Source organism: Diadema antillarum, unplaced genomic scaffold (genome assembly GCF_040938485.1).
Source record: "Diadema antillarum isolate AM-2024a unplaced genomic scaffold, OU_Dant_1.0 seq00001536_RagTag, whole genome shotgun sequence".
Classification (NCBI taxonomy): Eukaryota; Metazoa; Echinodermata; class Echinoidea; order Diadematoida; family Diadematidae; genus Diadema; species Diadema antillarum.
In genome coordinates, this window is record NW_027272268.1 from 881789 (window position 1) to 904772 (window position 22984).

Below are 22984 nucleotides of genomic sequence, written 5' to 3' on the forward strand. Positions count from 1 at the left end.
GGACTGCATCTGAGCCAGTGAAGTAAGAGTGACAACAAAGAAAATCAAATCAAACAAATCGTGCCCATATTGGGTGGACATGGTGATGACTCACCCAAATGTCCCAAATGTTATCGGTTCTCTAAAAGCACTCGCTCTCTCCCAGAAAATGTCTTTTGTTGCAGTTATTAAGTTTCCTGCAGATCGAAGAACGGCAATTGCCGTTGCTATGGCTACATTACCTTCAAGCAGGTTCTGAAGTGGTTGTCTTCGTGTTTCCTTCAGACCTGGTCGGCTGAGACATCGCGTAAAAACAGCCCATTAATGACTGAGTGCAGGGAAATCTATTACTTACTTCGCAAATATATTAACGTTTCCCAATGTTGTTGTTTTTAAAAGGAAAACATGATAATTCAGTGAACAGCATTATCTCAAGATCATTTTTAAGGAAGTTGTTCAAGTCATTTATAAGCAATCCATCGAGAACAAAATGAAATAAGATACTACTACTACTAATACTACTACCTCATACTACTGTACATAATAAATTTCATATTTGTATTCAAATAATTCAAATGATGATCCGTTCCTTGAACGTCACAACGAATATTATAGAATATACAATAATAAAATGATGTACTATTGAAATGACGATATCTTAAATATTTCTACTTCACCGAGAGCATATACAAAGTTAAAGTTCATGTTATTGCTTCATTAACTTTTTGGCTTACACACTATTTTGAAAAAGCTAAGTTTAAGAAACGATATTGAAATTAACATTACAAATGCCATTTATTTTCTACTAATAAAATACTGAATTAGTAAAAGAAAGACCCATTTACAAATGTCCATAAAAAAGTATTGTTATGTCAACTTGGTGTGTATATATGTATATATACATATATGTGTGTGTGTGTGTGTGTGTGTGTGTGTGTGTGACTGACATCTGAAACCTCCGTGATGCAAACGCATTACTCTTTAATTACAACATGATTGGTGTTATGTCACAATGCGTCAGAAATTAGGTCTTTAACAGGGATAATTGTGGAAAAACTTCAAACACTACATAGAAAACGATGACAACTCGAGATCCGCATGCTTCCCTTTTCAGAATGGAAACAGGAAAATAGTTGATGTGTAATGTTCGACGCATGACACCCCCAGAATATATTTCGTAGAAGTCAGCAAGAAGGTAGAGGCTATAATATTGCATCGCTCATACACTTTTGTTAAACATTGTGAATCTAGTGAAGACAGAATGACTTTATATGCGGAACTTATAAATGCTGCAATCCTTGGCTTATACACTTTTGTTAAACATTGTGAATCTAGTGAAGACAGAATGACTTTATATACGGAACTTATAAATGCTGCAATCCTTGGCTACAATCTACTGTACCAACAATGTGTGTGACTATTATATTCAATGATACAATGTAGTGACCAATAGAACAAAACAAAATCAACTCAAATCAAATTGATTTTTGTTTACCGTTCTGAATTGTTCATCCATTTGACACACCATTAAGTGAGCATTATATTCTAGTTTGGCATTGTTCACAATCTTCACAATTAAGGCGACGGGGAAGTGATTAAAATCATCCTACATCAAATAGTCGTGCAGGTGTTGGACTCATTCTAAACCCATTTCCTAAATCACGGGTGGTCTCCATCCTAGCATTTCATTTCATTATGTATTCAAATCATTTCTCTCTTAGAGAGTAAAAAAAGTACAGTACAATTTAATATTCGTATATCACGTCTGGAGGAGGGAGACCTCAAAATCCTTAACCAGTTTAATAAAGAGGGCCCCTTGTGCAAGGCCATTGCACAACATAGTGACAATAATATTTCTCATTCATCTTCATCAATACTATTCGATTGTCCACCTTTGGATGACTCGTCTATAGAGTCAGTTTAGAGCGCAACCATTGTCAATGTGACTCTCTCAAGATCGTCATGCGGTGATTCTATCTCGCCTTTACTAGCTGGAGCTTCCACGGATTCTTCCCATATATCAGACTTCTCTCTATCCTCTATGTGGGTAACAATCGCATAAATGCAGTAAATATGATGTTTTCAAATGGCGTCTGTCTCATAGAAATCAACTTATATGCCCTACTTGATTCACTGGCGAACATTTCGAATCACGCAATAGCAGAGTCGGGGAAAGATAATGACATTTATCGTGCTCGATGTAACCGACCGAGCGTGCACAGCAGGATTTAGATATCACGAAGACAATAGTGGTGTACGAAAAATGTCAGAACATACTTGACAATGTCGGTGGTTTTAATGGAATTTTGTATCCATCTTCTATCACGTTGGTTGGTGAGTGCGCTGTAGTTGTTGTTTTGTGAGATACAGGACAGTAAGCTGACTTCATGTCCAAGCATTCGCCACAGTTGGGTGATTATAAAAAGGGATGTTATCATTAAATTGCACCATTTCCTGTCAGTCAAACTGTGTTTGATATCAGAACTAAAACACAAACCAGAAAAACCGTAAAAAAGTGTCAACCATTTGTCTCTGAAAAGAAGTCTTGTTTGCACTGATCTACAATCATCAAACAGGGCGACGGGAAGACCTTGGCATAGCACCACGGACCACTGGGCCGTTTGATGATCTACACACACTGCTATAAACCTTTCAAGCATTCGCGAGGTGTGCATACGAAGAAGGCGCCTTCACAATGGACTTGCCCAATAGACTTGGTCAAACAAGTCTGACAAAATTCTTCCAGGCTACACATGCTGCAGTTACCGTATTACAATCGCACTAGTTAACACTTTGCCGGAACTATTTACTATCTGCATTGTTTTGGGTTTTTGCTTTGTACATGTGTTTTGTTCAGAGTAAAGAGAGTGCTAGGACAGAGTAGGAACCAACACAATATTGTTCATTTCATAGCCACACCAACTTCTTCCCATTCCCGTTTATCTAATGGAATTACTTTCGGTGTCTTCGTACTTTTCTTTGACTTTCTTTCGGACACATCTAAAGTCTTTTCAAGACAACGGCCGTTCATTTAACATAGATAATGTTAGTGAAGTTATAGCTTAACACGAATTTAAAAAGAAATGACTGTGTAGACACAGGTTGTGTATAATGATGAGTGCTGGTTACAGGACAAAATGTATCAAGGTATAAAGGAGATGCACTTTCTTGCAACTACGATGCCCAGCACATGATCACCATCTGTGACCTGGGGCCCCTGGATAACCAACCTTGACTGGCGGACCATGTGAAGACTGTGAATCTATTCTACATACCGTCATAATTCTGATAACATGGCTTTGGTTTCTTCCGCCGTCATGCACCATCTATTTCGTAACAGTCAACATAACTATATAGCATAGTTTGTACGCGCCAACATGGGATAATGATGCTAATATTCGATCCATCGCAGCGAGTCTGTCAAAACTCGTGTGATACCATGTGATCTAATGTCCGTCGAGGTGCCGAAAAGAGTAAGCGCATTAAAGAATGTATAAATCTTGTAGAATTAATTAAAATCGTACAGTTTTAGTTGCTATGGTTCAAGTCAACCATTCTGATTTGTTTATACAGCAGTAAGAGAAAGTATTGAAATGTTCTTACAATAGGAGGTTAAAGCTTCTACCAACCTTTGGTAATTTTGCTGGCTACCTTTCCTCCATTCATGTTGACTTCCTCAAGCCAAGTTCATTGAGAAAATATTTCTACGCGGCAGATATGAATGTTTCAATTTCAAATCTGAAGTAGATTTAGTCAATTTATTTCAATTAGTAATTAAAAACTACTCTGCACCATAGTTATTTTTTTTATAAGACAACGTGAAAGAGGATAATATGATTGTGGACTCATAGCTTTGACATGAGATGTTACATGATAACAGCCAAATATTTCAATATCAAAAGCAAAGCAGCTAGGGAAATGCTCTCTATCAGTGAGATCCAACATACTAATTGTTGATTTCAGTATTGACATAGTGACTAATGGTATACAACCGCTCCGAAGTGTTTGTAAAGCAGTCTTTCGTTTAACCTTTGTGTGTTGCCCACTTTATTCTACTCTTCTCCGAAGCTATTCCTAACATTGTGGGCTTTAAATGGGGGTAATTATAATGATCCCGACATAACTCCTGCAAATTAATATACACTGACTTGCTAAGCATGTGCCGGCGGTAAAAACGATCATCTCTTTAAGCTGTGTCATGTTCTAGCTGTTTATTTTGTGTTTGTTGTTGATGCAGACGCATTCTACATTTTCTAGAATACGTGAAGCGATTAAATCTACAACAAAGTTGATTGAATAGCGTTTTTTTTAAATCCCTGCTGTTTTTGTGATATTTGACGTTCAACGTCGATGGCGTGTAAAGCGATAGCGTCATCAACAGCTTCAGCTGCCTATACTTGGACTGGTTACCAGGGTCGGGTTGGCTATTCCTTGCACACAGAGCCACTCTTGCTTCCTTTTCGTGCAATGAGACAATTACCCTATACTTGAGCCATGCAGACAGGCAGCCCAACTATGCACACATGGAAAAGTCACCAACGTGCGCCTAACCAAGGAGCTTCTAACGTTTACAATGTATACAAACGACTTCTTTTTCTCTTGCATCAAGACGCAACAGCGTTCCGCGGCACATTTTGGTGACAGATGTGATTCACACGATGAATATTTGATAAAGGGAGGGGGGGGGGGGGAGTATTATTGATCATATGGTTTTAGCATTTAGGGTAACACAACGCATTCTATTTATTATTCAAAATGAAACTGCTCTCGCGGCCTGTCGAGATTCAGATTGGTCGGTCTTTTTGCTTGAATTTGGGATAGGCTCTACTCGCTGATGAAAAAAAAAGGCAGCACAACACATTCTATGTATTACAACCATTCTGTGTTATACATTCTACTCCACCGAATATTCATAGTTTCTTTTAGGATACGCTTCTTACAGCCTGATGATTATTATAACATATCCACACATCACAAAATCACGCAACTCACGTTGTTAATGTTGTTGTTGGGGTTTTTTTTTCGGGAGCTGAAATTGACAAATGCAATCAATTATCACGTTCATTTCAGGTGCTACATGATTGTCTTGCTGTTGGCAAATATATGATTTTATACACAAGTATCACTTTCGTGTGCACGGAGACACACACAACGCGACTAATCCGATCTGTTCGTTTTTGTGTGACGGGGCTGAGGAGCACAAAACGACACACTCTTAAAAGACGCCACAATTTCGAGACACTAAACAAGTTACGGATGCACGCCACCGAGACCATCTTTCAAAGATTTATGAGTTCTTAAGAGGCGTATCTTTTTTTTTTTCACAGCACTCTGTCACAAGATGGAAGCTTATAGCTTTTTGAAGCTACACAAATGAAGCACTGGAAGCTAGTATAGGCCTATAGATACACACTATACTATACATAGCCTTGGATCAAGTCGGGGTGCTTTTAGAGGCTTCCCTGATGACAACGAGGGAAGTATGCGACGTCCCTGGAACATTGCACACAATACCCAGACATGATTGCCCCTTCAGCTATAATACATTTTCATTATGAGTCCCCCGCGTCAGCGCGACATTGCGCCACAATGACACGCTACTCTTTTGATTTCTACGTTTTCTTAAGACTAAATTAACCGCCGCAACTGTCTCAACTTTGATGACCTTATACATCTCTTATTTTTAGTATTACCAAGTTCTGGTGCTCTTTATGTTTCTTTCTTCAAATATATAGTGGCTTTGTTGTCATGAATTGTCCTTGTCATGTCCTTGGCCCATAAACATAATGTAAAGGTAATTTAGTTCATTAGCATAAACAAATGATATTTTTAGTAAAGTAAATTAGACTTCATCACCTTTTGTACGTAGGATACCTAGCCGATCATGGTGTCTTGATATGGTGTTACAATATCCGTTTGACGATTTTTTTAAAGATTTTTTTTTCTTTTTGTAAGCCGAAATTAGGTCTCTGTGAGACCTTCAGTCACTTCATTCAGTCGATGCAACATAATCAGCTCTTTTAGAAGCCAGCAAGCTTTCACCTTCTTATTTCCATCGGTCGTATTGGGTGTTTGTAAAGGTCCCGATGGAGTTTACAATTCCCACAAGAGCTCTACCGTCGATCCAAAGCTCCGAAGTCTACCCTACCATCGGAAACCCGTTCTACTTCTCCTCAATGGCTTGGTCGTCACGGTTGGGTTTCTGGGGCCACATAAGAAATTCGTTCGGCGGTGAGTGGGGAAAGTGGGCCAGAATAACACGAATGTGGAAAAAATGGTTTTATCCAGTTACAGGCCCGTAGCCCGCCCCGACAATGAAGACCTACTTACTAGAAGATGAATACCACTTTCTCCCTGGAGTATGAAGGACTTTGCAGGAACTACTTGATGATCGAGTTACATTCTCCGTATTTCCTTGATTTTATCAAAAAAACTCCCTCATGTCATGGACTTTTGAATTTAATGTATTTTTCACCCCAAACATACTATCCTAGTGTAGTAGACGCTGCACAACGCGTCCATTTTAATATATAATTGGTCCATTAATTGGTCCATAAATAACATAGCCACTCATGTGACATCATTATAATTATATAATCATGTCATTGTTATGTATGTTATGTAATTCGTGTCAATCAATAATTCATGAATTTAGAAGGGTCTAATGCAAGCGTTGACTATCATTTCCCTATAACAACACGGACGGGGTGGGAGAAATATCCTTGATCGCGGACAGAGAGGCGGGCAATCTTCATAATTATTAAATCATGCAAAGAGCCAACACTCGAGAAATAAAATCTGTTTCAAAAATATTGATTGATAACAATATTTCATCCTACCCACGCCCCGAGATAATGAGCTTGATATGACTTGATCTAATCTCGGTGACGATTGATCCGATATCATCCTATGAATTTCTCTTTTGATTGGTTGGTTAAGAAAGTAAATAGGAGGGCTGGCTGTGACCCACGTCAAGTAAACCCCCCGGGGGAAAAGAGGAGACGGAGGGGTTGGGGAGGAGATTACTTCCTAGGATGCCCCACCTTCCTCTACGTTCTGTATACGTATACCTACAACAACAAAGTAGAATAATGTTCTCATACGTCTTTTTTGTCTTTCAATTCAAAACGTTATGTTAAAGGGGCTCCGATTTGGGGTCATCCAAGGGTTAGGGAGAATCATTCAAGACGGAAGATACCCTCTTTCCTCTTTATGATTTCCCGGCATCACCTGTCAGTTTCATAAAGTAATCAATGTCCATATTCACTTTACAATTATTGCAGACACTCACACGTATTTGCGAAGGAAATCTACGTTATAGTCAACCAAGATGTCGATCACATCTCTCAAGGCAAAAGTAAAATTTTCGTAGCTTCCTTCGGTTAGGCACCCATGCGGTGCCTGGGTGTTGTCTGTGACGTTCGTATAAAAGCACGTAAAGATACTGATGTAAATGTTTGAGCCATTCTGTAGGAAATTAAATCAGACATTGCATCCATATCAGTGCTACCTCGTTTATCCTAGCAACAAAAGCGATATCGGTGCTCTCAAGTTCATGACCTGCAGTTGACATAAGACTCAGTGCTCAGTATCATACGGCCTGACAACGACAGAAAATAATCTCACTAAATTTATATGTGCATTTAATACTATTTAACAAACGTAAACAGAAGAAAACTGACCAGAAATGAATATATTTCATTAATGGAAAAATTAGCAAGAAAATGGGATTCCATCCCGATGGAATCCCATTTTCTTTGCTCATTTTTCCAGTTATACTAATTTTGTCATACATACAAGAGTGGAAAAAAAACCCCAATGGTTTGATTGATAGTGGACATGGAGGTACCGTGGGCTATAGTGTCCTGGACTCATTCAAGGAGATACTGGGTTCAAATCTTGCAGAGCGCGTACATCCCTGGATAATGTTTGGCCTGCAAGAGGCCCGGTATTATTATATACTATTCCTCTTGCAGTTGTATTAAAATTTGATAACGACCCGTCATTTTGTCTGGTAACATTTAATGTTACCAGACAAAAATGGCGGGTCGATGATGATAAAGCACGTCCATCTTGTTGATCCAATCCAGCACACTAAAGAGGCTACCCTTATGGACATGATGTCATTTACGTTTGCAACATTTTAGTACTTATTGAAACAATTATCGTTCTCACGGTCATTTATTATCATTATCACTGCTATTGCCGTCAATATTGTAGTTATAATATATATTCCAAACAATGGTGGACAATTCAATATCAAAGTCGTCTGAGCTGAGACACTATGCATTTTCGTCAACATTTGTGATATATTCTGCCAGCGAAATTGTTGACCACAGTCGTATAAGATAATGATAATTTGAAACAAAAATTAAACGATTGAAATTCTCCTCAGGTAATCTAGCTCGGGGCTGTTTCACTTAAAAGAAAAAGGTACATAAAGCTGCCTGATTACAATCGATAACCGGGGCTGCATTCGATCCGCCCATTGGTATTCAGGGAGGCACTGTGTTCTGTTTTACTGCATGGATCCCTGAACCCTTTACATACATTTACGTGTTAACATCAGCTCCCTTGCCGTATCTTTCGCTGACTCTCATTTGCTGAGCTCTGCTGCATTTTTGTTTTGGATCAAATTCAGACTTAGTGACGTCAGAAATCAGATAGAGGAATATAAATGTTGGATGTTTGATAGGATGGACATCGTGCTTTGTTAAGGAACTGAAAATACAACTGGTACCACGCTGCAACTGTCTCCGAAGAAGCCATTCTGCTGATCTTTACCGCCAGAGCGCTGAGAATAAATTTAGAGCACAAATTGATGGACAGATTGCATGAATCAGAGGTGTCTGTCAAGATAACTCACCGGCGATCCACACGTTGAATGAACAGAATGACAATGTGACAGTAGACGAGCATGGAGCCTCAAGTTGCTGCTGTCTTCGTATGAACCTCAGCATCCAACTCGGAAATAGCAACAAAGTACAGGGCCTGGGCGAGTGATTGGAATCGATTAGATGAGAGCGATAAACGTAACCTTTGATAGATTTAGAGAGACTGCTATCGCTGATAACAAAATTGAGAATTTATCTTTCTGGCATGGCGCATCTGGCGTTTCTAGGCCAAGTTTAAACCAATTTCTACAGAACATCGCAAATATTTCCTTGCCAGTGAGCCCCGGGCTCTGCCAGTAAGAATTACCACTCCTTGAGTCAACACAAATTTGGTCGTTGCTCAGAAGGTATTTTGAATTGCCGAGAAAACGTTATTCCTGACACTAGAAAGCTATTTTAGGGCAAAGTGCACATGCATTCCACGCAAAACTGGATATTCCTGCCAGAATCAGACCACTTTTATACTTGTTCAATTAGTTATCACACCTTTCGCCATGATTCCGCAATTAATCAGGTAATTACAATCTTTATAATTTCACTGCTATCAATGATTATCGCGTGTAGTTAATCCGTGCAACGCTACTTGAACTAATCATTAGAAACGATCCATTTTGAATTTGGATGACATATTGCGCTGATCAAAAAGATCAAGATTTATCAGGGAGGTTATCACCTCTCTGGATTTATCGAAATAAGTGGTATCTTATCACTGCTTCTGGATCACTCTCGATGGTAGGCTTGCCATTTTTATTCTGATTCTGTGAAGCAAGTTTTACATGTTTGCCTAAAATAGAGATTAAGTTAGGAGCATAAGCTGTGATGAAGAGTTGTGGTAAGCAGGATTACCAACGTCCCCACGGCTCATCGGAAATTGAAGATGATGCTTTAATGAAGGCTTGTGCGATGTGCACGCATGGCATGTGTGTATGTGTGTGTTCCATAATGTGTGTATGTAAGTGTGTATGTGTTATGTGTCAATGTGTGTGTAATGTTTGTGTGCGTTTTGTGTGTGCTATGTTAGAGAATCACATACATGAGGATGACACTAATATCTATTGAGGGTGCAACATACTCTATTACAAACATGTCAGAGTGAACAAGCCATACATTTCTATTGACCCTCCATGAATACATGTATCATGAATAATATCTACACGCATATATATATATTATGTTCAGTCTTATAGAATGTGAAAGACAAATGTAGCTCATGATTATAGCCTTAGAACAAAAGAACTTCTACTTTTTTTCTAAAATGAGAACTTCAACAAAATCACAAAGCATGGAAATCATAATGAGTTCTTTGAGCTGCACGGATTAGTTCCTATGTAGAGATAAACTATACTTGCTGATCATATCCCCCATTCCCCCCATCAACTGATAGGCGAATTTTACTAACAATGATGTCGGTGATCACAGCACAAGTTTACAAGAGCAAGGGTCATTGCTTTATCACGATAATGGCAATATAAACACTGCATTTTGGTGTTATAGGACCTGCTTTGACTTTGACCTGTTATGACTATTACAAGGTATGGAGGGTAGACGACTCATGAAGGAGGAAAAGATTCCCTGTGCCCTGTGTGATCCAGGAAAGAAATCAAGGGAGCAAAGGTAAGCGTCATGGTAACCAAGAATCGTGCTCCCTGATTGGCTGATTCCACAAGAAGTTTTCAGTTGTTCTATACAAGAATATTGTTATCACAATATCTTTTACGAAATAGACCCAGATTTAAAAAGACAAACAAACATAAAGACCCTTCTATCTTTTGCCGAAAAACATCATTGTCATCATGGCCAAAAAACAAAAATTGTATTATACTTCATTCCACACTAAACCCTCTGTTCATTTCAAACCCTATAACTGATGCATAAAACGAAAAACACGATCATTTCCATTTATAGCTCCAACCATTAATAACAACCGACTCTTGCTCTAACTGCAACATTCCTATACAGTTTTAAAGACAATTATCAATTTGAATATTTTTAGTGCATTTTTCTGATGTATCAACATCGCCTATTACAACTGCACGCAGATATTATATATTGTCTTATTGATTTCCAGGTGGCTTTTATTGTCAGTTATGTCCTTGTGTTTCTTCCGTTATTTCAGTCAAAACAGGTGACAAATTTCTCTCAATATATGCAATTAACGATGCCCTATATAAATGTCTAGGTGCCATCATAAAGGAGTATTATACCAAAGCATTATTGAGATTTTACTTGAAAGTTTAGTTCGCTACGATTTGATCTCTGTCAGGCATTTTTGTTTTCTTCAATCCATGTACAAGTACTCTTCATTTTGTTGCATTATGGTTTTTTACAGTTTCCCCATATGGCTTCATATCACTTGAGTTTCGTCCTTGTATCTCCGTTTTGTACGAATACAGAGCTTTTCTTTATAAGCAGACCCATGGGCTCTGAAAAGACTACCGATATTTTTTTATCAATATGAGGGAATAGATCAATAATAAATAAATAAATGAATATATAGCGCTTAATATCATTGACCACTTCAAGTCACCAAGTCACTGTCCTACCTGAAAACAATGACCTAATAAAGAGGCCATAGCTTATCGATATCAATCTACATCTGTAATATATTTTCCCTCTGTTAATATAATGTGCCCGTTGCTATGTGAGAGACAGAAGTATAATATGATCAAGTTAAAGTCACACCATGCAGCTTGTATAGTGAGTATGATGATAATACATTGAAGCAACACGGATCTTCACGCAGTATGGGCCATGTAGACCACAATGAGCTACAAACAATTACATTTTTAGATACATTGTTTGCCAGTGAGCTGCTAGTGATAACAATCTTGACACTTGAACCATAACTCTATTAAATGAGGCCAGAGTGTGAGACAGAGAGAAACAGACAGGGGGGGGGGGGGGGGGGTATCATTGACAACCGAACCTGTATACCTCACACGATTGTACGACATCCTGCTTCAAATAAAAAGAGACAATTGACGAAAGTGGAAAGGAAATGAATGAATATTGGCCACTGACAGGAGAACGAACCTTGCTGCATCAGAGTTATACGAGCGCTATCTGATATTTTGCGTGACCTTTCCAGGTACCTGTAATCAAACTTATTTGAAAACTGAATGACTGCCACCTGAAACATATCGTACTCTTTTATTTTTATTCGTAGAGTAATCATTCAAGTCTGATGTTGGAAATACCTTGATAAACGAAATTCCCTCTTTGAAAAAAAAAATAAATGAAGCGATGACTTCGGCATAATTTACTTTGTTTAATGTCAACACTAATAATACTTCTTTCACAGTCAGTATATGATCATAATGTAAGCCTAGGTAATGCATGTACGCATTTTCATTTTTCATGAAGTACGCGTTTTTGTTGTTCCATACCAGCTCCAAGTTTCGAAAGAATTCGAAAAAGAAAAAACACACAAACAAAATGATATATTTCACCCCTTATCTTTAAGATGATTCAATGATTCTGTTTTTTCTCTCTATTAGGCAAGCGCAACATGACAGATGCAAGACGTACTAAGAAAAGAAAAAAAAAACCTAAACAAACATAATGTGCATCAGACATGTGCTAAGAAGCAAATATCTCATTAACTTTGTGCCCAAGCTAAACAAGGACAGGCGTAATGGAAATTAACACCAGCTTCCGTCGACATCTCCCATTTGTAATTCAGCTTACTTTGCAAAACCCCGCAGAATAGGACTGCCGCGAATTAAACGATGCTCGCCCGGATTTCTCGAGGACGTGGAGGCTATAAAATGCAAGTAATAATGTTGGAAGCGAACTATCAGTCTCAGTTACATAACATGATAGGACAAATTAGGAATTGATTTGAGCTAAGATGTATTGGTAGGGTCCGATATGAGACGGTTAACTATCTAAAGTTGTTCCATAGTGTAATCATGCCCAAGTATAGGATGGCTGTAATTTCAACGAACGACGCCAAGCTATGTGCGGCGTAAAGGCCTACTGTTGCCATCATTAAAAAAAAAAACAACCCAAAAACATACAAGCACACAAACAAACCAACAAACAAAAACATTGTACACACGTATGCACCCCCATCAAAGTCTCATGAAAACAAGTGAGCATTGTTACTTGCATGATTCTCTGCCTTCCTACTTATGGAGACCAGGCCGTTTTACTGTAAATTTACGCCGATTGCCTGGTCAACGTTCATTATTGTGAGTTCGTGTCTGGATAAGTCATTCTCCTGATACTCGGACAGGAACGTCGTGAACACCATAACTGACGAACGCGGTCCCGAACGCGGAAAACGAACTATTTTTCAACACGAAGAACAACTGAAATAATAGACATTACATAATTTGACATAAAAGTAGTTAGCAATGATAAACAACCCATACCGAGCTCGCTTCAAAACTGCCCTTTTAATCTCTTTCTATTGTTAGATAATGATATTCAAAGCGCTAACTGGACACCGTAAGTGTTTGACAGTCTTGTGTCAAGGAAACCTACCTTGTAGTATTTTGAACACCTTCAGAGTTGGCAGCGTGTCCAATGCCAAAGTACTCAGATTAATCCAAATTATGACAGGCACGGAATGATACTCGGATTCTGGAGCGCGGCGCCGTCAGTGGGATCCCCTCCAGTGGCGGTCGGTGTGCCCGAACCACCGGCGACGATATTCACAACCGAGCGAACGCCTGGCGTTATTGAGGCAATATGTACCGGTTTTCACGCCGTGTGATTAAGAGAATACAAAGGCACGCATCTGTCAAAGCAGTACCAAACACAGCGGAAATATTTCCTCTTTTATGGTAGATTGAATTTTCCCGTAGACGGCCTTAATGCTTCGATGAATGCTGTTACACGCTGAAATGTGATTAATCACTGACGTTGTTGGATTACAGTCCCTATGCACGATTTGGTTGATAGATCCTTTAGAGCTTGTCAAAGTTGACAAAATCAGAACCGAGAAATTGTCACTGGTGGCAAGTTTGTCGCAGGTGTCGACATATCACGTGAATTTTGGCACTGTCTAACTTTTAGGGTAATCTATGACCAGAGGAGTGTGACTAAAACCTGCCGATCTGGCCAAGTTAAAACCCCTTTGGTACGCGTAGTCATGGAATAGGGTGACGAATGAAGTGCAACCCAAAAAATGATTACCACTGATTTATGGACAGCGCAGAAATCCGGAGCTCTTTACGCTCCACGCTCTTCCTTCTGCTGCGTGTGGTTGCAGACGACACGCTCGTGCGCTCGAGAACAGCTCAGAGACTTAAGTGTGCGTCCGTTCTCAGCACGCAGACTTATATCAATGCTCATGTACATAGCAAATAAAGATTCTTAGCACTTACTCTAACATGGAACGAAAACAACATTAGATAGTTTGTAACGCCCTGAGTGGAGATGAAGTCTGAATGAGCACGTCAACAAAGTGATTACCGGTGACAACTAACACGGAGCAAGAAGGTCTGTATACGGCCAAATTTGTTTCGATACACCCCGCGTCGTGAGCCAGCCATGATGCATTCGGGAGTTATTTTTTTCTTCCCGGCTGCTCGACGACCGCTCCAGGGAGGGCTTAAACGGTAGTCACATGGACTCGACCCTTTTTCCCCTAATCGGTTTTAGCTTTTAGCGGACAGTGACACTGCTGCCGATATTCTATCGCCAACGTGGAAGGTGACGACGGAAAAGAATTTGCAAACTTGTAGACGAATACATCCCCTCCCCTTACCCACCCTTCCATATCTCTTTCCCCTCTCTTTCCAGTTTCACATCTAGTTGTTGTTGCTTGTTGGTTGTTTTTTTTTGTAAATGGAAATCATATTGCTAATTTGTGGGTAAATGACTTAGTTTTCAGGAGTCAAGGGATCCAGAGATTTTGGATCGTTGTCTAATGTTTTCCACCAAGCTTTCTTACTCAATGTATAAACGTATCAAGAGAGTGATTAGCCCGTCTTTCTGACCTCAATACATGTATATAAAACTAAAACTATTAGATATGTATATATGATTATATATCTATGTATATATACATATATATGTATATATATATACATATATATAATCATATATACATATATTTGTTTATATATACTGTACATAATATACATCCACAAATAATATTCTTAGAAAGTTGTTACTCAAAAAGACACTGATCAGTTTCTGCATATAATTCCTTTCTTCTAATCAAGGTGTTTGATATCGCCCGCCTCCTTTTCTCTTTACATATCTTGTATCCCCAGTGTGTTGACCTCGTCTTTCTCCCGCTCTACGAATACATGGACTTTGGCTTTGTCAATCTCCGTGAGTCATTCGTCGTTTACTCGGTGGTACAACAAAAGGCGCTCCACTCCCCCGGATGACCGTTGTTCAGGTCACGGCGGCGGATTTACGTACGCTGTCTGTCGGGCCGCCAACACAATCGTACGCGGCATACACACACGAACGCATACCTCGTGTATACCTCCTGCATAATGATATTGTATTCACCTTCTCCGGAAAATCGGTACGGGGGTGGTGTCCTTTCATATGTAAATAGTAATATGGAATGCATATCAAAACCACAAAATAGGAAAATGTTTAAAAGGAAGACTAACTTTAAAAGAATACCAATATGGCATACAATTCAAAGGACAAACAATAATGGAATGTGATATGGGCCTAATCCTATACCTCTTTCAGAGCTGACTTTGTGGCAGCTTTTGGAAAGCGTGTTATTTCCGTAAGCTTCCGGAACGTCCAGTGAAAATACACTGTGGATTCATTTCTCGAGGACTGCAGATTGAATCACATATTAATACCTGTCACTGACAAATCGAATAAATTAACTGAATGAACGCTGGTTTAAACGTGATAAGCTCCCAATGTAAGCAAAACTAATTTTACGTATTTTGAGACTTTCTGTTCGTCAAATTTGGCTCATGAGGATATAATAACTGATAGTGCTCTCGCTTAGTAAAGTACAAAAAAAATCTTATAGGTGTAATATAGAAGTGAGGTTGATAGTTATGTGTGTGTGTGTGTGTGTGTGTGTGTGTGTGTGTGTGTGTTTGTATATACGCGGTTTTTTTTATTTCGTGTCATAATAAAATGAGAGGAAATTAAAGGAAATCAAACATTGTGTCTCAATGCAAACTATAAGGATGTTATGAATGTTTGTCCTCATACCTTGGTGTATCATAATTATCTAGATTTTCAACATTCAGGCAAAGGACGTGTTTAGGGTGATTGTCTGAAAATTCGTTCAAGTTGCACTCGTTTTATCATTAGCCAGTAACAATAACAAAATAAAGGCAACAACAGACAGACAGACAGACAGACAGACAGACTGTTACAAGCAAAAGTACTCCAGAACTGTCACAATCTAGACAGGATATGAGGAAGGTGGTGTAATCTTTCATTTTTCGCCCTACAAATAAAGTTATTTTGTAGGTCACGTCTCGAAGGTGTGGAGACAAGCACGGGACTCCAATGTTCAGATTACATTATCATAAGTTCTGTAAATAACCACCAATGAAGGAAACGTATGTCTTTTGGTTTGTGGAATCTTCACCGCATTTTTTTTTTCAAACCGATTCACTGGGATCGTTCTCAAGAATGGTATTAAATCACAGAAAGCAAATTTAATACGTTATTCTCATGGTCGTCACCGCGGAAATTCCATTTCATGCAGGTATCAGTAGTTGGGTATATTGTTGCCAACTTTTTAATTTGTGATTTCCCTTTTCACACAAAATAAAAAAAATCATTTAGTCACAGTTAATGAGTAATATTTGAATCTACCGAACAGTGGAAATACTTGGAAACAGGTATGATTAATTGAAATGTACAACGTTGTCTCATAATTATACAAAATAAAAACGAGCATTAAATCATTTTTATGTAGGGCCTACATTAAAGTCTAAGCATGTCATGTACTTGCGATTCAACAGACAAATTAAGCGAATCTAAGTAAAAATACACCAATGCATGAGAGACCACTATTATAAGCAAACGCTAATAAGATATGGTACATTATACACATTACACACGATAAGGACAAGGTAAATGGGGTATGGTGACGGCATGTGTTCCTTTTCTATTCGTTCGTAGATTAAGATTTTATATAGCAGGTGGTATTTTATAATACTGTCCATGTTGAGGCAAGTATAGCTATTTATCGCGCATTACAGACGATAACGATTATCATGTTTTGCGCGTCAGCCATGTTTAAAGTAAATACTTAATAAGATATGATAGTATAGTTCTCGTGTCCCCGCAGGACTTTCAATTTTTGATCTAATATGTACACTTATAAGTTTAAAACAAGTGTGAAAGATCATCATGATAACAAGATTACCGGTGGGCAATGACGAAAATGCGGAGTATTAACCACCCCCACCCCCCCCAAAAAAAAAAAAAAAAAATCGCCGGAAGTACTTATGAGGTCTTGAAGCTCATTTAGCCGATCGTGGCTGCTACGTCATGTTTTACATTCGATTACATCGATTACAATATATCGGGACATAGCGGTATCCATCGTGCGTGAGAGTGAATCACATCGCATGCATCTTGTTCGGCATGCTATCCAAGATACTGCTTGGGCACGATTCGATCCTCTTGTACTAACAGCCTTCTACACACCCACTACTGAACGGGGATGGGGGGCTTGAGGAATAAAAGTCGGTATACCGACTTTTACTATTTCACACTTTTAATCTCAAAATACTATTACGAAACAACTTCATATCGTGGAAGTCAGATACGTTTCTTGGTAGAGTTTTTTTATAGGCCTCTTGCGAGCAACTTCCAAAATGGTGGAAGATGTTTTTCTTTTTAGTTCTGCCGAGTACTGCGTTTTAGCATTAATCCTGATAGGCGTATAGTTACGCATGCAGAGTGCCTTCCGTTTTACGGAGACTTGTATCCCAGTCATACTTTCGTTTCCATGATATTGCGAAATCTAAGGCCCGAATTCTCAAGGTGGTACAGTTGAAACCATGGTTTAAACCATGGACAGTTTGTATGGACCGCCAAGTGTCGCATGGCCTATTTCGTTACGAAATCAGTCATTTCGTCGACGAAATGACCATTTCGTTAACGAAATAATCATTTCGTAAACGAAATGTTGTCATTTCATTGACGAAATAGGCCATGCGACACTTGGCGCTCCATACAAATTGTCCATGGTTTAAACCATGGTTCACCTTCGTGAATTCGGGCCTAAGAGTTTAGTCTATGATGGATTCACTTTGTGTCCAGTAATGCTAGGATACTTTCCACCAACCTCGGCACGTTATTTTTTCTTCTTCTTCTTCTGGGCTAAAAGTGTCTGTGTGTGCGGGGGAGGGGGGGGGGGGGAATGCTGTCTTCCCCTTCCGCGCCCCCTCCGTTTTCGCGATAACTACAATGATTCATTCCCACCTCCCTGTTATAGTTCAGTAACGTATAACTATGTGCAATCAAACCAATAGTTTCTTATCTCCGTGTTATCAGCGTCTTTACCACACAGTGTTTCACGAAGACAATGGATATTATACTGTTGAAGTTTCAGAGAACTGAAATATCAGTTGGCAGTAAAGCACTCGCGCGTACAGTCAAATAATCAACAGCGATGTCACCGTCTCTGGAAATACCAGATTATATTCATCAATTTGGAGATTTGACCATTTACAAATTATATATTCAACAATGATTTCCCCTTACCTCAACTATGGAATTCTAGCATGGGGTAATTCGTCCAAATTTTTACTTGATTCGCTATTCCTTCTTCAAAAACGCGCCATCAGAATTATCAATAACGCCGGATATTTATCTCATACAAATGAATTTTTTCACAAGAATAAAATTCTGAAATTGATTGATTTGTTTGATTACAATCTAGGTATTTTCATGTATAAGTACTCAACGAATGATCTTCCTGATGTTTTTCTTCACATGTTCAAAAGAAACTACTCAGTTCACAATTATCCCACCCGCCAACGGGACGCTTATCACCTTCCACGTACTCGCACAATTTTCGCGATGAAAACAATTATGTATGCGGGACCGAAATACTGGAATGACCTCCCCCCTGAACTCAAAGGTTGTTTATCAGTATCATCCTTCAAATGCAAATTAAGACAGTATTTATTGAATAATTACGCTACATCAGCTCATTGAAATTCTGTTTTGTGCTGTCCAGGACTATCCCGTTATACTGTACTCCAGGGTTGTTGTCATGTAAAACCAGACTTTAAGAGCCCAGCTGTTTGCGCCCTTAAATTCTATCACTGTGTTTATGTATATTTTTCCTTCTTTAAAGATAGCTGGGACGAGGAAACAGCTGGTATTTCACATTCTCACTGCACTGCAACTGGTTGTTCGATGTCTTTTTTAATGGATTTGCAGGTGCATGTGTTCCCTTCTTAATACACGCAATGTACACATTTCTAATACTGTCTGAATGATATCATTGTTATTATAACTATATTAAGTCATATTGTATTGCCAGAACGACAATGGTTCATCTGCCTATATACAGCATGTGGCTTTTCCGATCCCTAACCTGCACTAGAGAAGAATTTGTTATATAACTGTATATTTGTACTTTTTTTTTTGTTTTCTCTTATGTTCCGGTCATTGTTGTACCCGTGCTCCCCTTCTCAATCTTAAACTCGTTTTTAACCGGGACCTACGCTCAACAAGCTCGCTTTTTAAGTAGGTTCCTTCATATTTCTTTAGCATTCATTCACAGATTCCAAACTGAACAGATCGACCACTATTATGTTTACATATTTGCAATATTCTATGTATGTCATGTATTTCATTTAATTTTGTTATATTTGATGTAATTTTTCATCGAGAAATATGAAAATAAATTGAAATTGAAATTGAAATTTATTTGACGATTTTCGAAAATAAATAATCATTGATTGGTTTGATTTATAAGCTATTAATGACGTATAGATAAAGAGGCCAAGCAACTACTTTCTGATAGTTACTGGTTCCTTTGAGAGTTATATTGGACAAAAGCTCACCAGTGTTTTCCATTATACTTGAAGTTGAAGTAGCATAACAGTATGTTGAAGTTTCCTTCTCTATTACACCTCTCCCGGGTATACTTTGGACTGTATGATTATGAAGTATTGCGTGACTTGTATTAACCACATCCTGGGAATCACCCGTGCTCAGGATTCTCTTTCGACCCAGAAGTGCTTTCCATTTGTTCTAAGTTGATATTTCCATTTCAACCCTACTGTGCTTGAAATGCTACAACTGTCTTCATTTTCAACAAACCGAACATGTTGAAAAACGGCCATCAGCTGAATTTTGTTGCCTTGCTTAGATAAATGAACAAAACGAAACGAAACAAAACGAAATAAACAAAGGTTACACAAGTTAGAATGCACACACATCGACATCAAACAATTAGTGAAGACATGCATGCAAAACAATGCACACAATCATGTAACATTGTTTCATTATTTACATCGATGCTTTGGACATAAAAATGCAAATATGGATACTGATTATTTTCTTTCATTTGATCTTTTCATTTCATTTCAAGAGATACTGGGGATACTACAAAGCTGACATAATTCCATTACGAATGACAGAAAAGAAAACACACTGCTAAACGACAGTGAGAAAAGTATCACTCATGTTCGAGACTGGTGAGTTCAATGCACCGAGCCCCACCCACTCATGCAGTCCGACTTGTCAGTTGTGACAGACACTGGGCGAGCGTCGGGGGTGGGGGAAGTGGCTGGCTGAGAGGAGTTTGTACGCAGAAACGCGAATGTTAGACAAACAAGGAAGATTGGACATTTCCCTGCAGCGAGTCCCTTTTAATTCGCCGATGATGTATACCCTTCACCAGCGTCGAGATATGACTAATCCATGCTTTCTCCAGCTCTCATACTAAACGTGTAAGTTGTTGTGACGTTGTTCCTATTTGTTTACAAGAAATTCCCCCTCAAAAAAACCCCAACAAACAACAAGTTGACTTTGACTGACTGCCGTTGTGTCGCGACATCTTTCTATAGAGAATATTTAGCAATAGTGAAAAGGAAAAACAACAACATGATTACGATATCCTTTGAATTGGTTCTCGCATTCACATAAGGTAGAAATGTGTTAGACAACGTTATGGGGCAGGTTTGTCCTACAGGTGGAGATAATATGATTTGAATGTTGAAAAAAAGTTTGGGGAAAATCGGACAATGCGTTCAAATATTTTGCTAATATTTTCTAATAATAATGCTGCAAGAGAATCCACATAATTTTTGGATAAATTCCCTTAAAGGGGATGGCTAGTAACCGATCAGTGGGAATCAATGGGAATGCTGAGGGATGATTGTTCCAATCCTTGTGGGATCCATTTGAGAGTACATTATATATCTACTGTTGTGTGAAAAATGTTTGCTTCAGAACGGTCTCATATTCAAGTAATGTGCAGATTAATGCCCCGTCACTGACCAGGCACGCTAACCTGGAAACATTAAACTGCACATTACTTGAATATGAGACCATTCTGAAGCAAATAATTTTCACACAACAATAGATATATAATGTACTCTTAAATGAATCCCACAAGGATTGGAACAATCATCCTCCAGCATTCCCACTGATTTCCTATGATCAGTTACTACCCATCCCCTTTAAGATATCGAAGCGAAGGGCATCGTAATCAGAAATTTCCAGTGATATTTCGTGCAATGTTCACTCTCCTGAGACTCCCTTTGTGATGCTCATGTTAGTCTCCATTCTCTTTTCCCTCCGCTGTTTATCTGTGTCGGTTATGCATTAAAATAGACACCTTCAAAGTGAGAATCTTTTTTTTTTCTTTTCACTTCCGTGTATTGGCTCGTACGTAAACCGCGATGTGAAGAGTATAGATTGCCTGTGAATGCAGTACACTGCACATAACATTAAAAAAGAAATATTGAATATTCTTCATCAAGCTCAATATGGTGAGAGAAAAATCCATTGTCGATTGTCTTTGCTTTCAGAAAAAACAAAATCTTAATCATGTTCACACGACATTATCATATGATAACAAGAGTGCGTGTTTCATGCCAGGAAATTGGTAATATCATGGCTAATTAGGTGGTGTGGGAGTAACTCAGTTTTGGAAGGATTTAATGGGCTGTAATAGTGATTTACAGATGTTGAACCATCTCCGGTGGGAGTTTGGATAAGACACAAAACATCCGCATTATCTGATGCTCAGAGTTGACTCGATTCAGCTCTGGTGAACCACGGATTGAGGGGTCTGCCGCATTATTTGTTAATGCTTTCAGCCACTTACAATCACATGGTTGCGCAAATTCGTGAATTCAAACCAGTGTTTTCCTGTGATTGTTAGTGGGAAATATTATAATGAGCTGTAAACATCTTAACATCGAGGTAATCGCCAAACTAATTCAAACTTTCTCTTGAAACATCCAAACAGAAATTATCCGGTGAAAATTTTGAAGTCAGAGCACGCAATGATTGCCAAAACAACTTCATTCTGACAATTCGCGTCTAACCAAGATGTCTTGGTCACTGGTGAAATTCTGCTTTGGCTTTGATAGCATGCCATGAAGAACAGTAAATCAATTCCAATCACGTAATAAATGGTAAAGAATATAATCGGAAAGAGGCATCTCATGCAACTCTCGTCACAAGAAACGCATTTTTGTCCAGTTTGAGATTCTTGTACGAGAATTCATCAACTTCCTGGCATAAAACTTATTCGATTTAAGCCTTATTTGATAGATTTATTATAGATATGGACTGATATAGAAGGATATATTTCACAGTTAAAGGCTGAAGTAACATTTACTTTTGCCAATGGAAGCGGTGGTTGTGGATATGATTGTGTCGTCTCGTCTTTTTCTTAATGTTATCTGTCATAAAATAATATAATCGACAAAAAGAGAAAGTGCACAACATGAAAAAACCCTCTTCCAGGCAGGGTCAACGTAAACCATATAGACTACCTCGAGTTACCTGAAGGTGTTTAAGCAAACAGTAAATTGTTCAGACTATCCAAAGTAAACTCTCAGGAGTATTGGCTTTCTATAATAGTGCATTCACTTCGCACTTTCATTCAATCAACACTCAACGCTTCTACAATTCAGTCTACGTTAAGATGAAAGGAGATGCCTGAATCGACTACC

The 22984-nt window shown here is 38.6% G+C and overlaps 1 protein-coding gene across 1 annotated transcript in view; it reads right to left on the reverse strand.

Moving 5' to 3' along the window:
- LOC139710470 (uncharacterized) overlaps positions 1–14097 on the reverse strand; it is a 41437-nt gene extending 27340 nt beyond the window's left edge. Inside the window, exon 1 of the mRNA XM_071622385.1 lies at positions 13362–14097. The gene's annotated coding sequence lies outside the window, so the exon portion shown is untranslated. The remainder of the gene's footprint in view (positions 1–13361) is intronic.
- Between the last annotated feature and the right edge of the window lie 8887 nt (positions 14098–22984).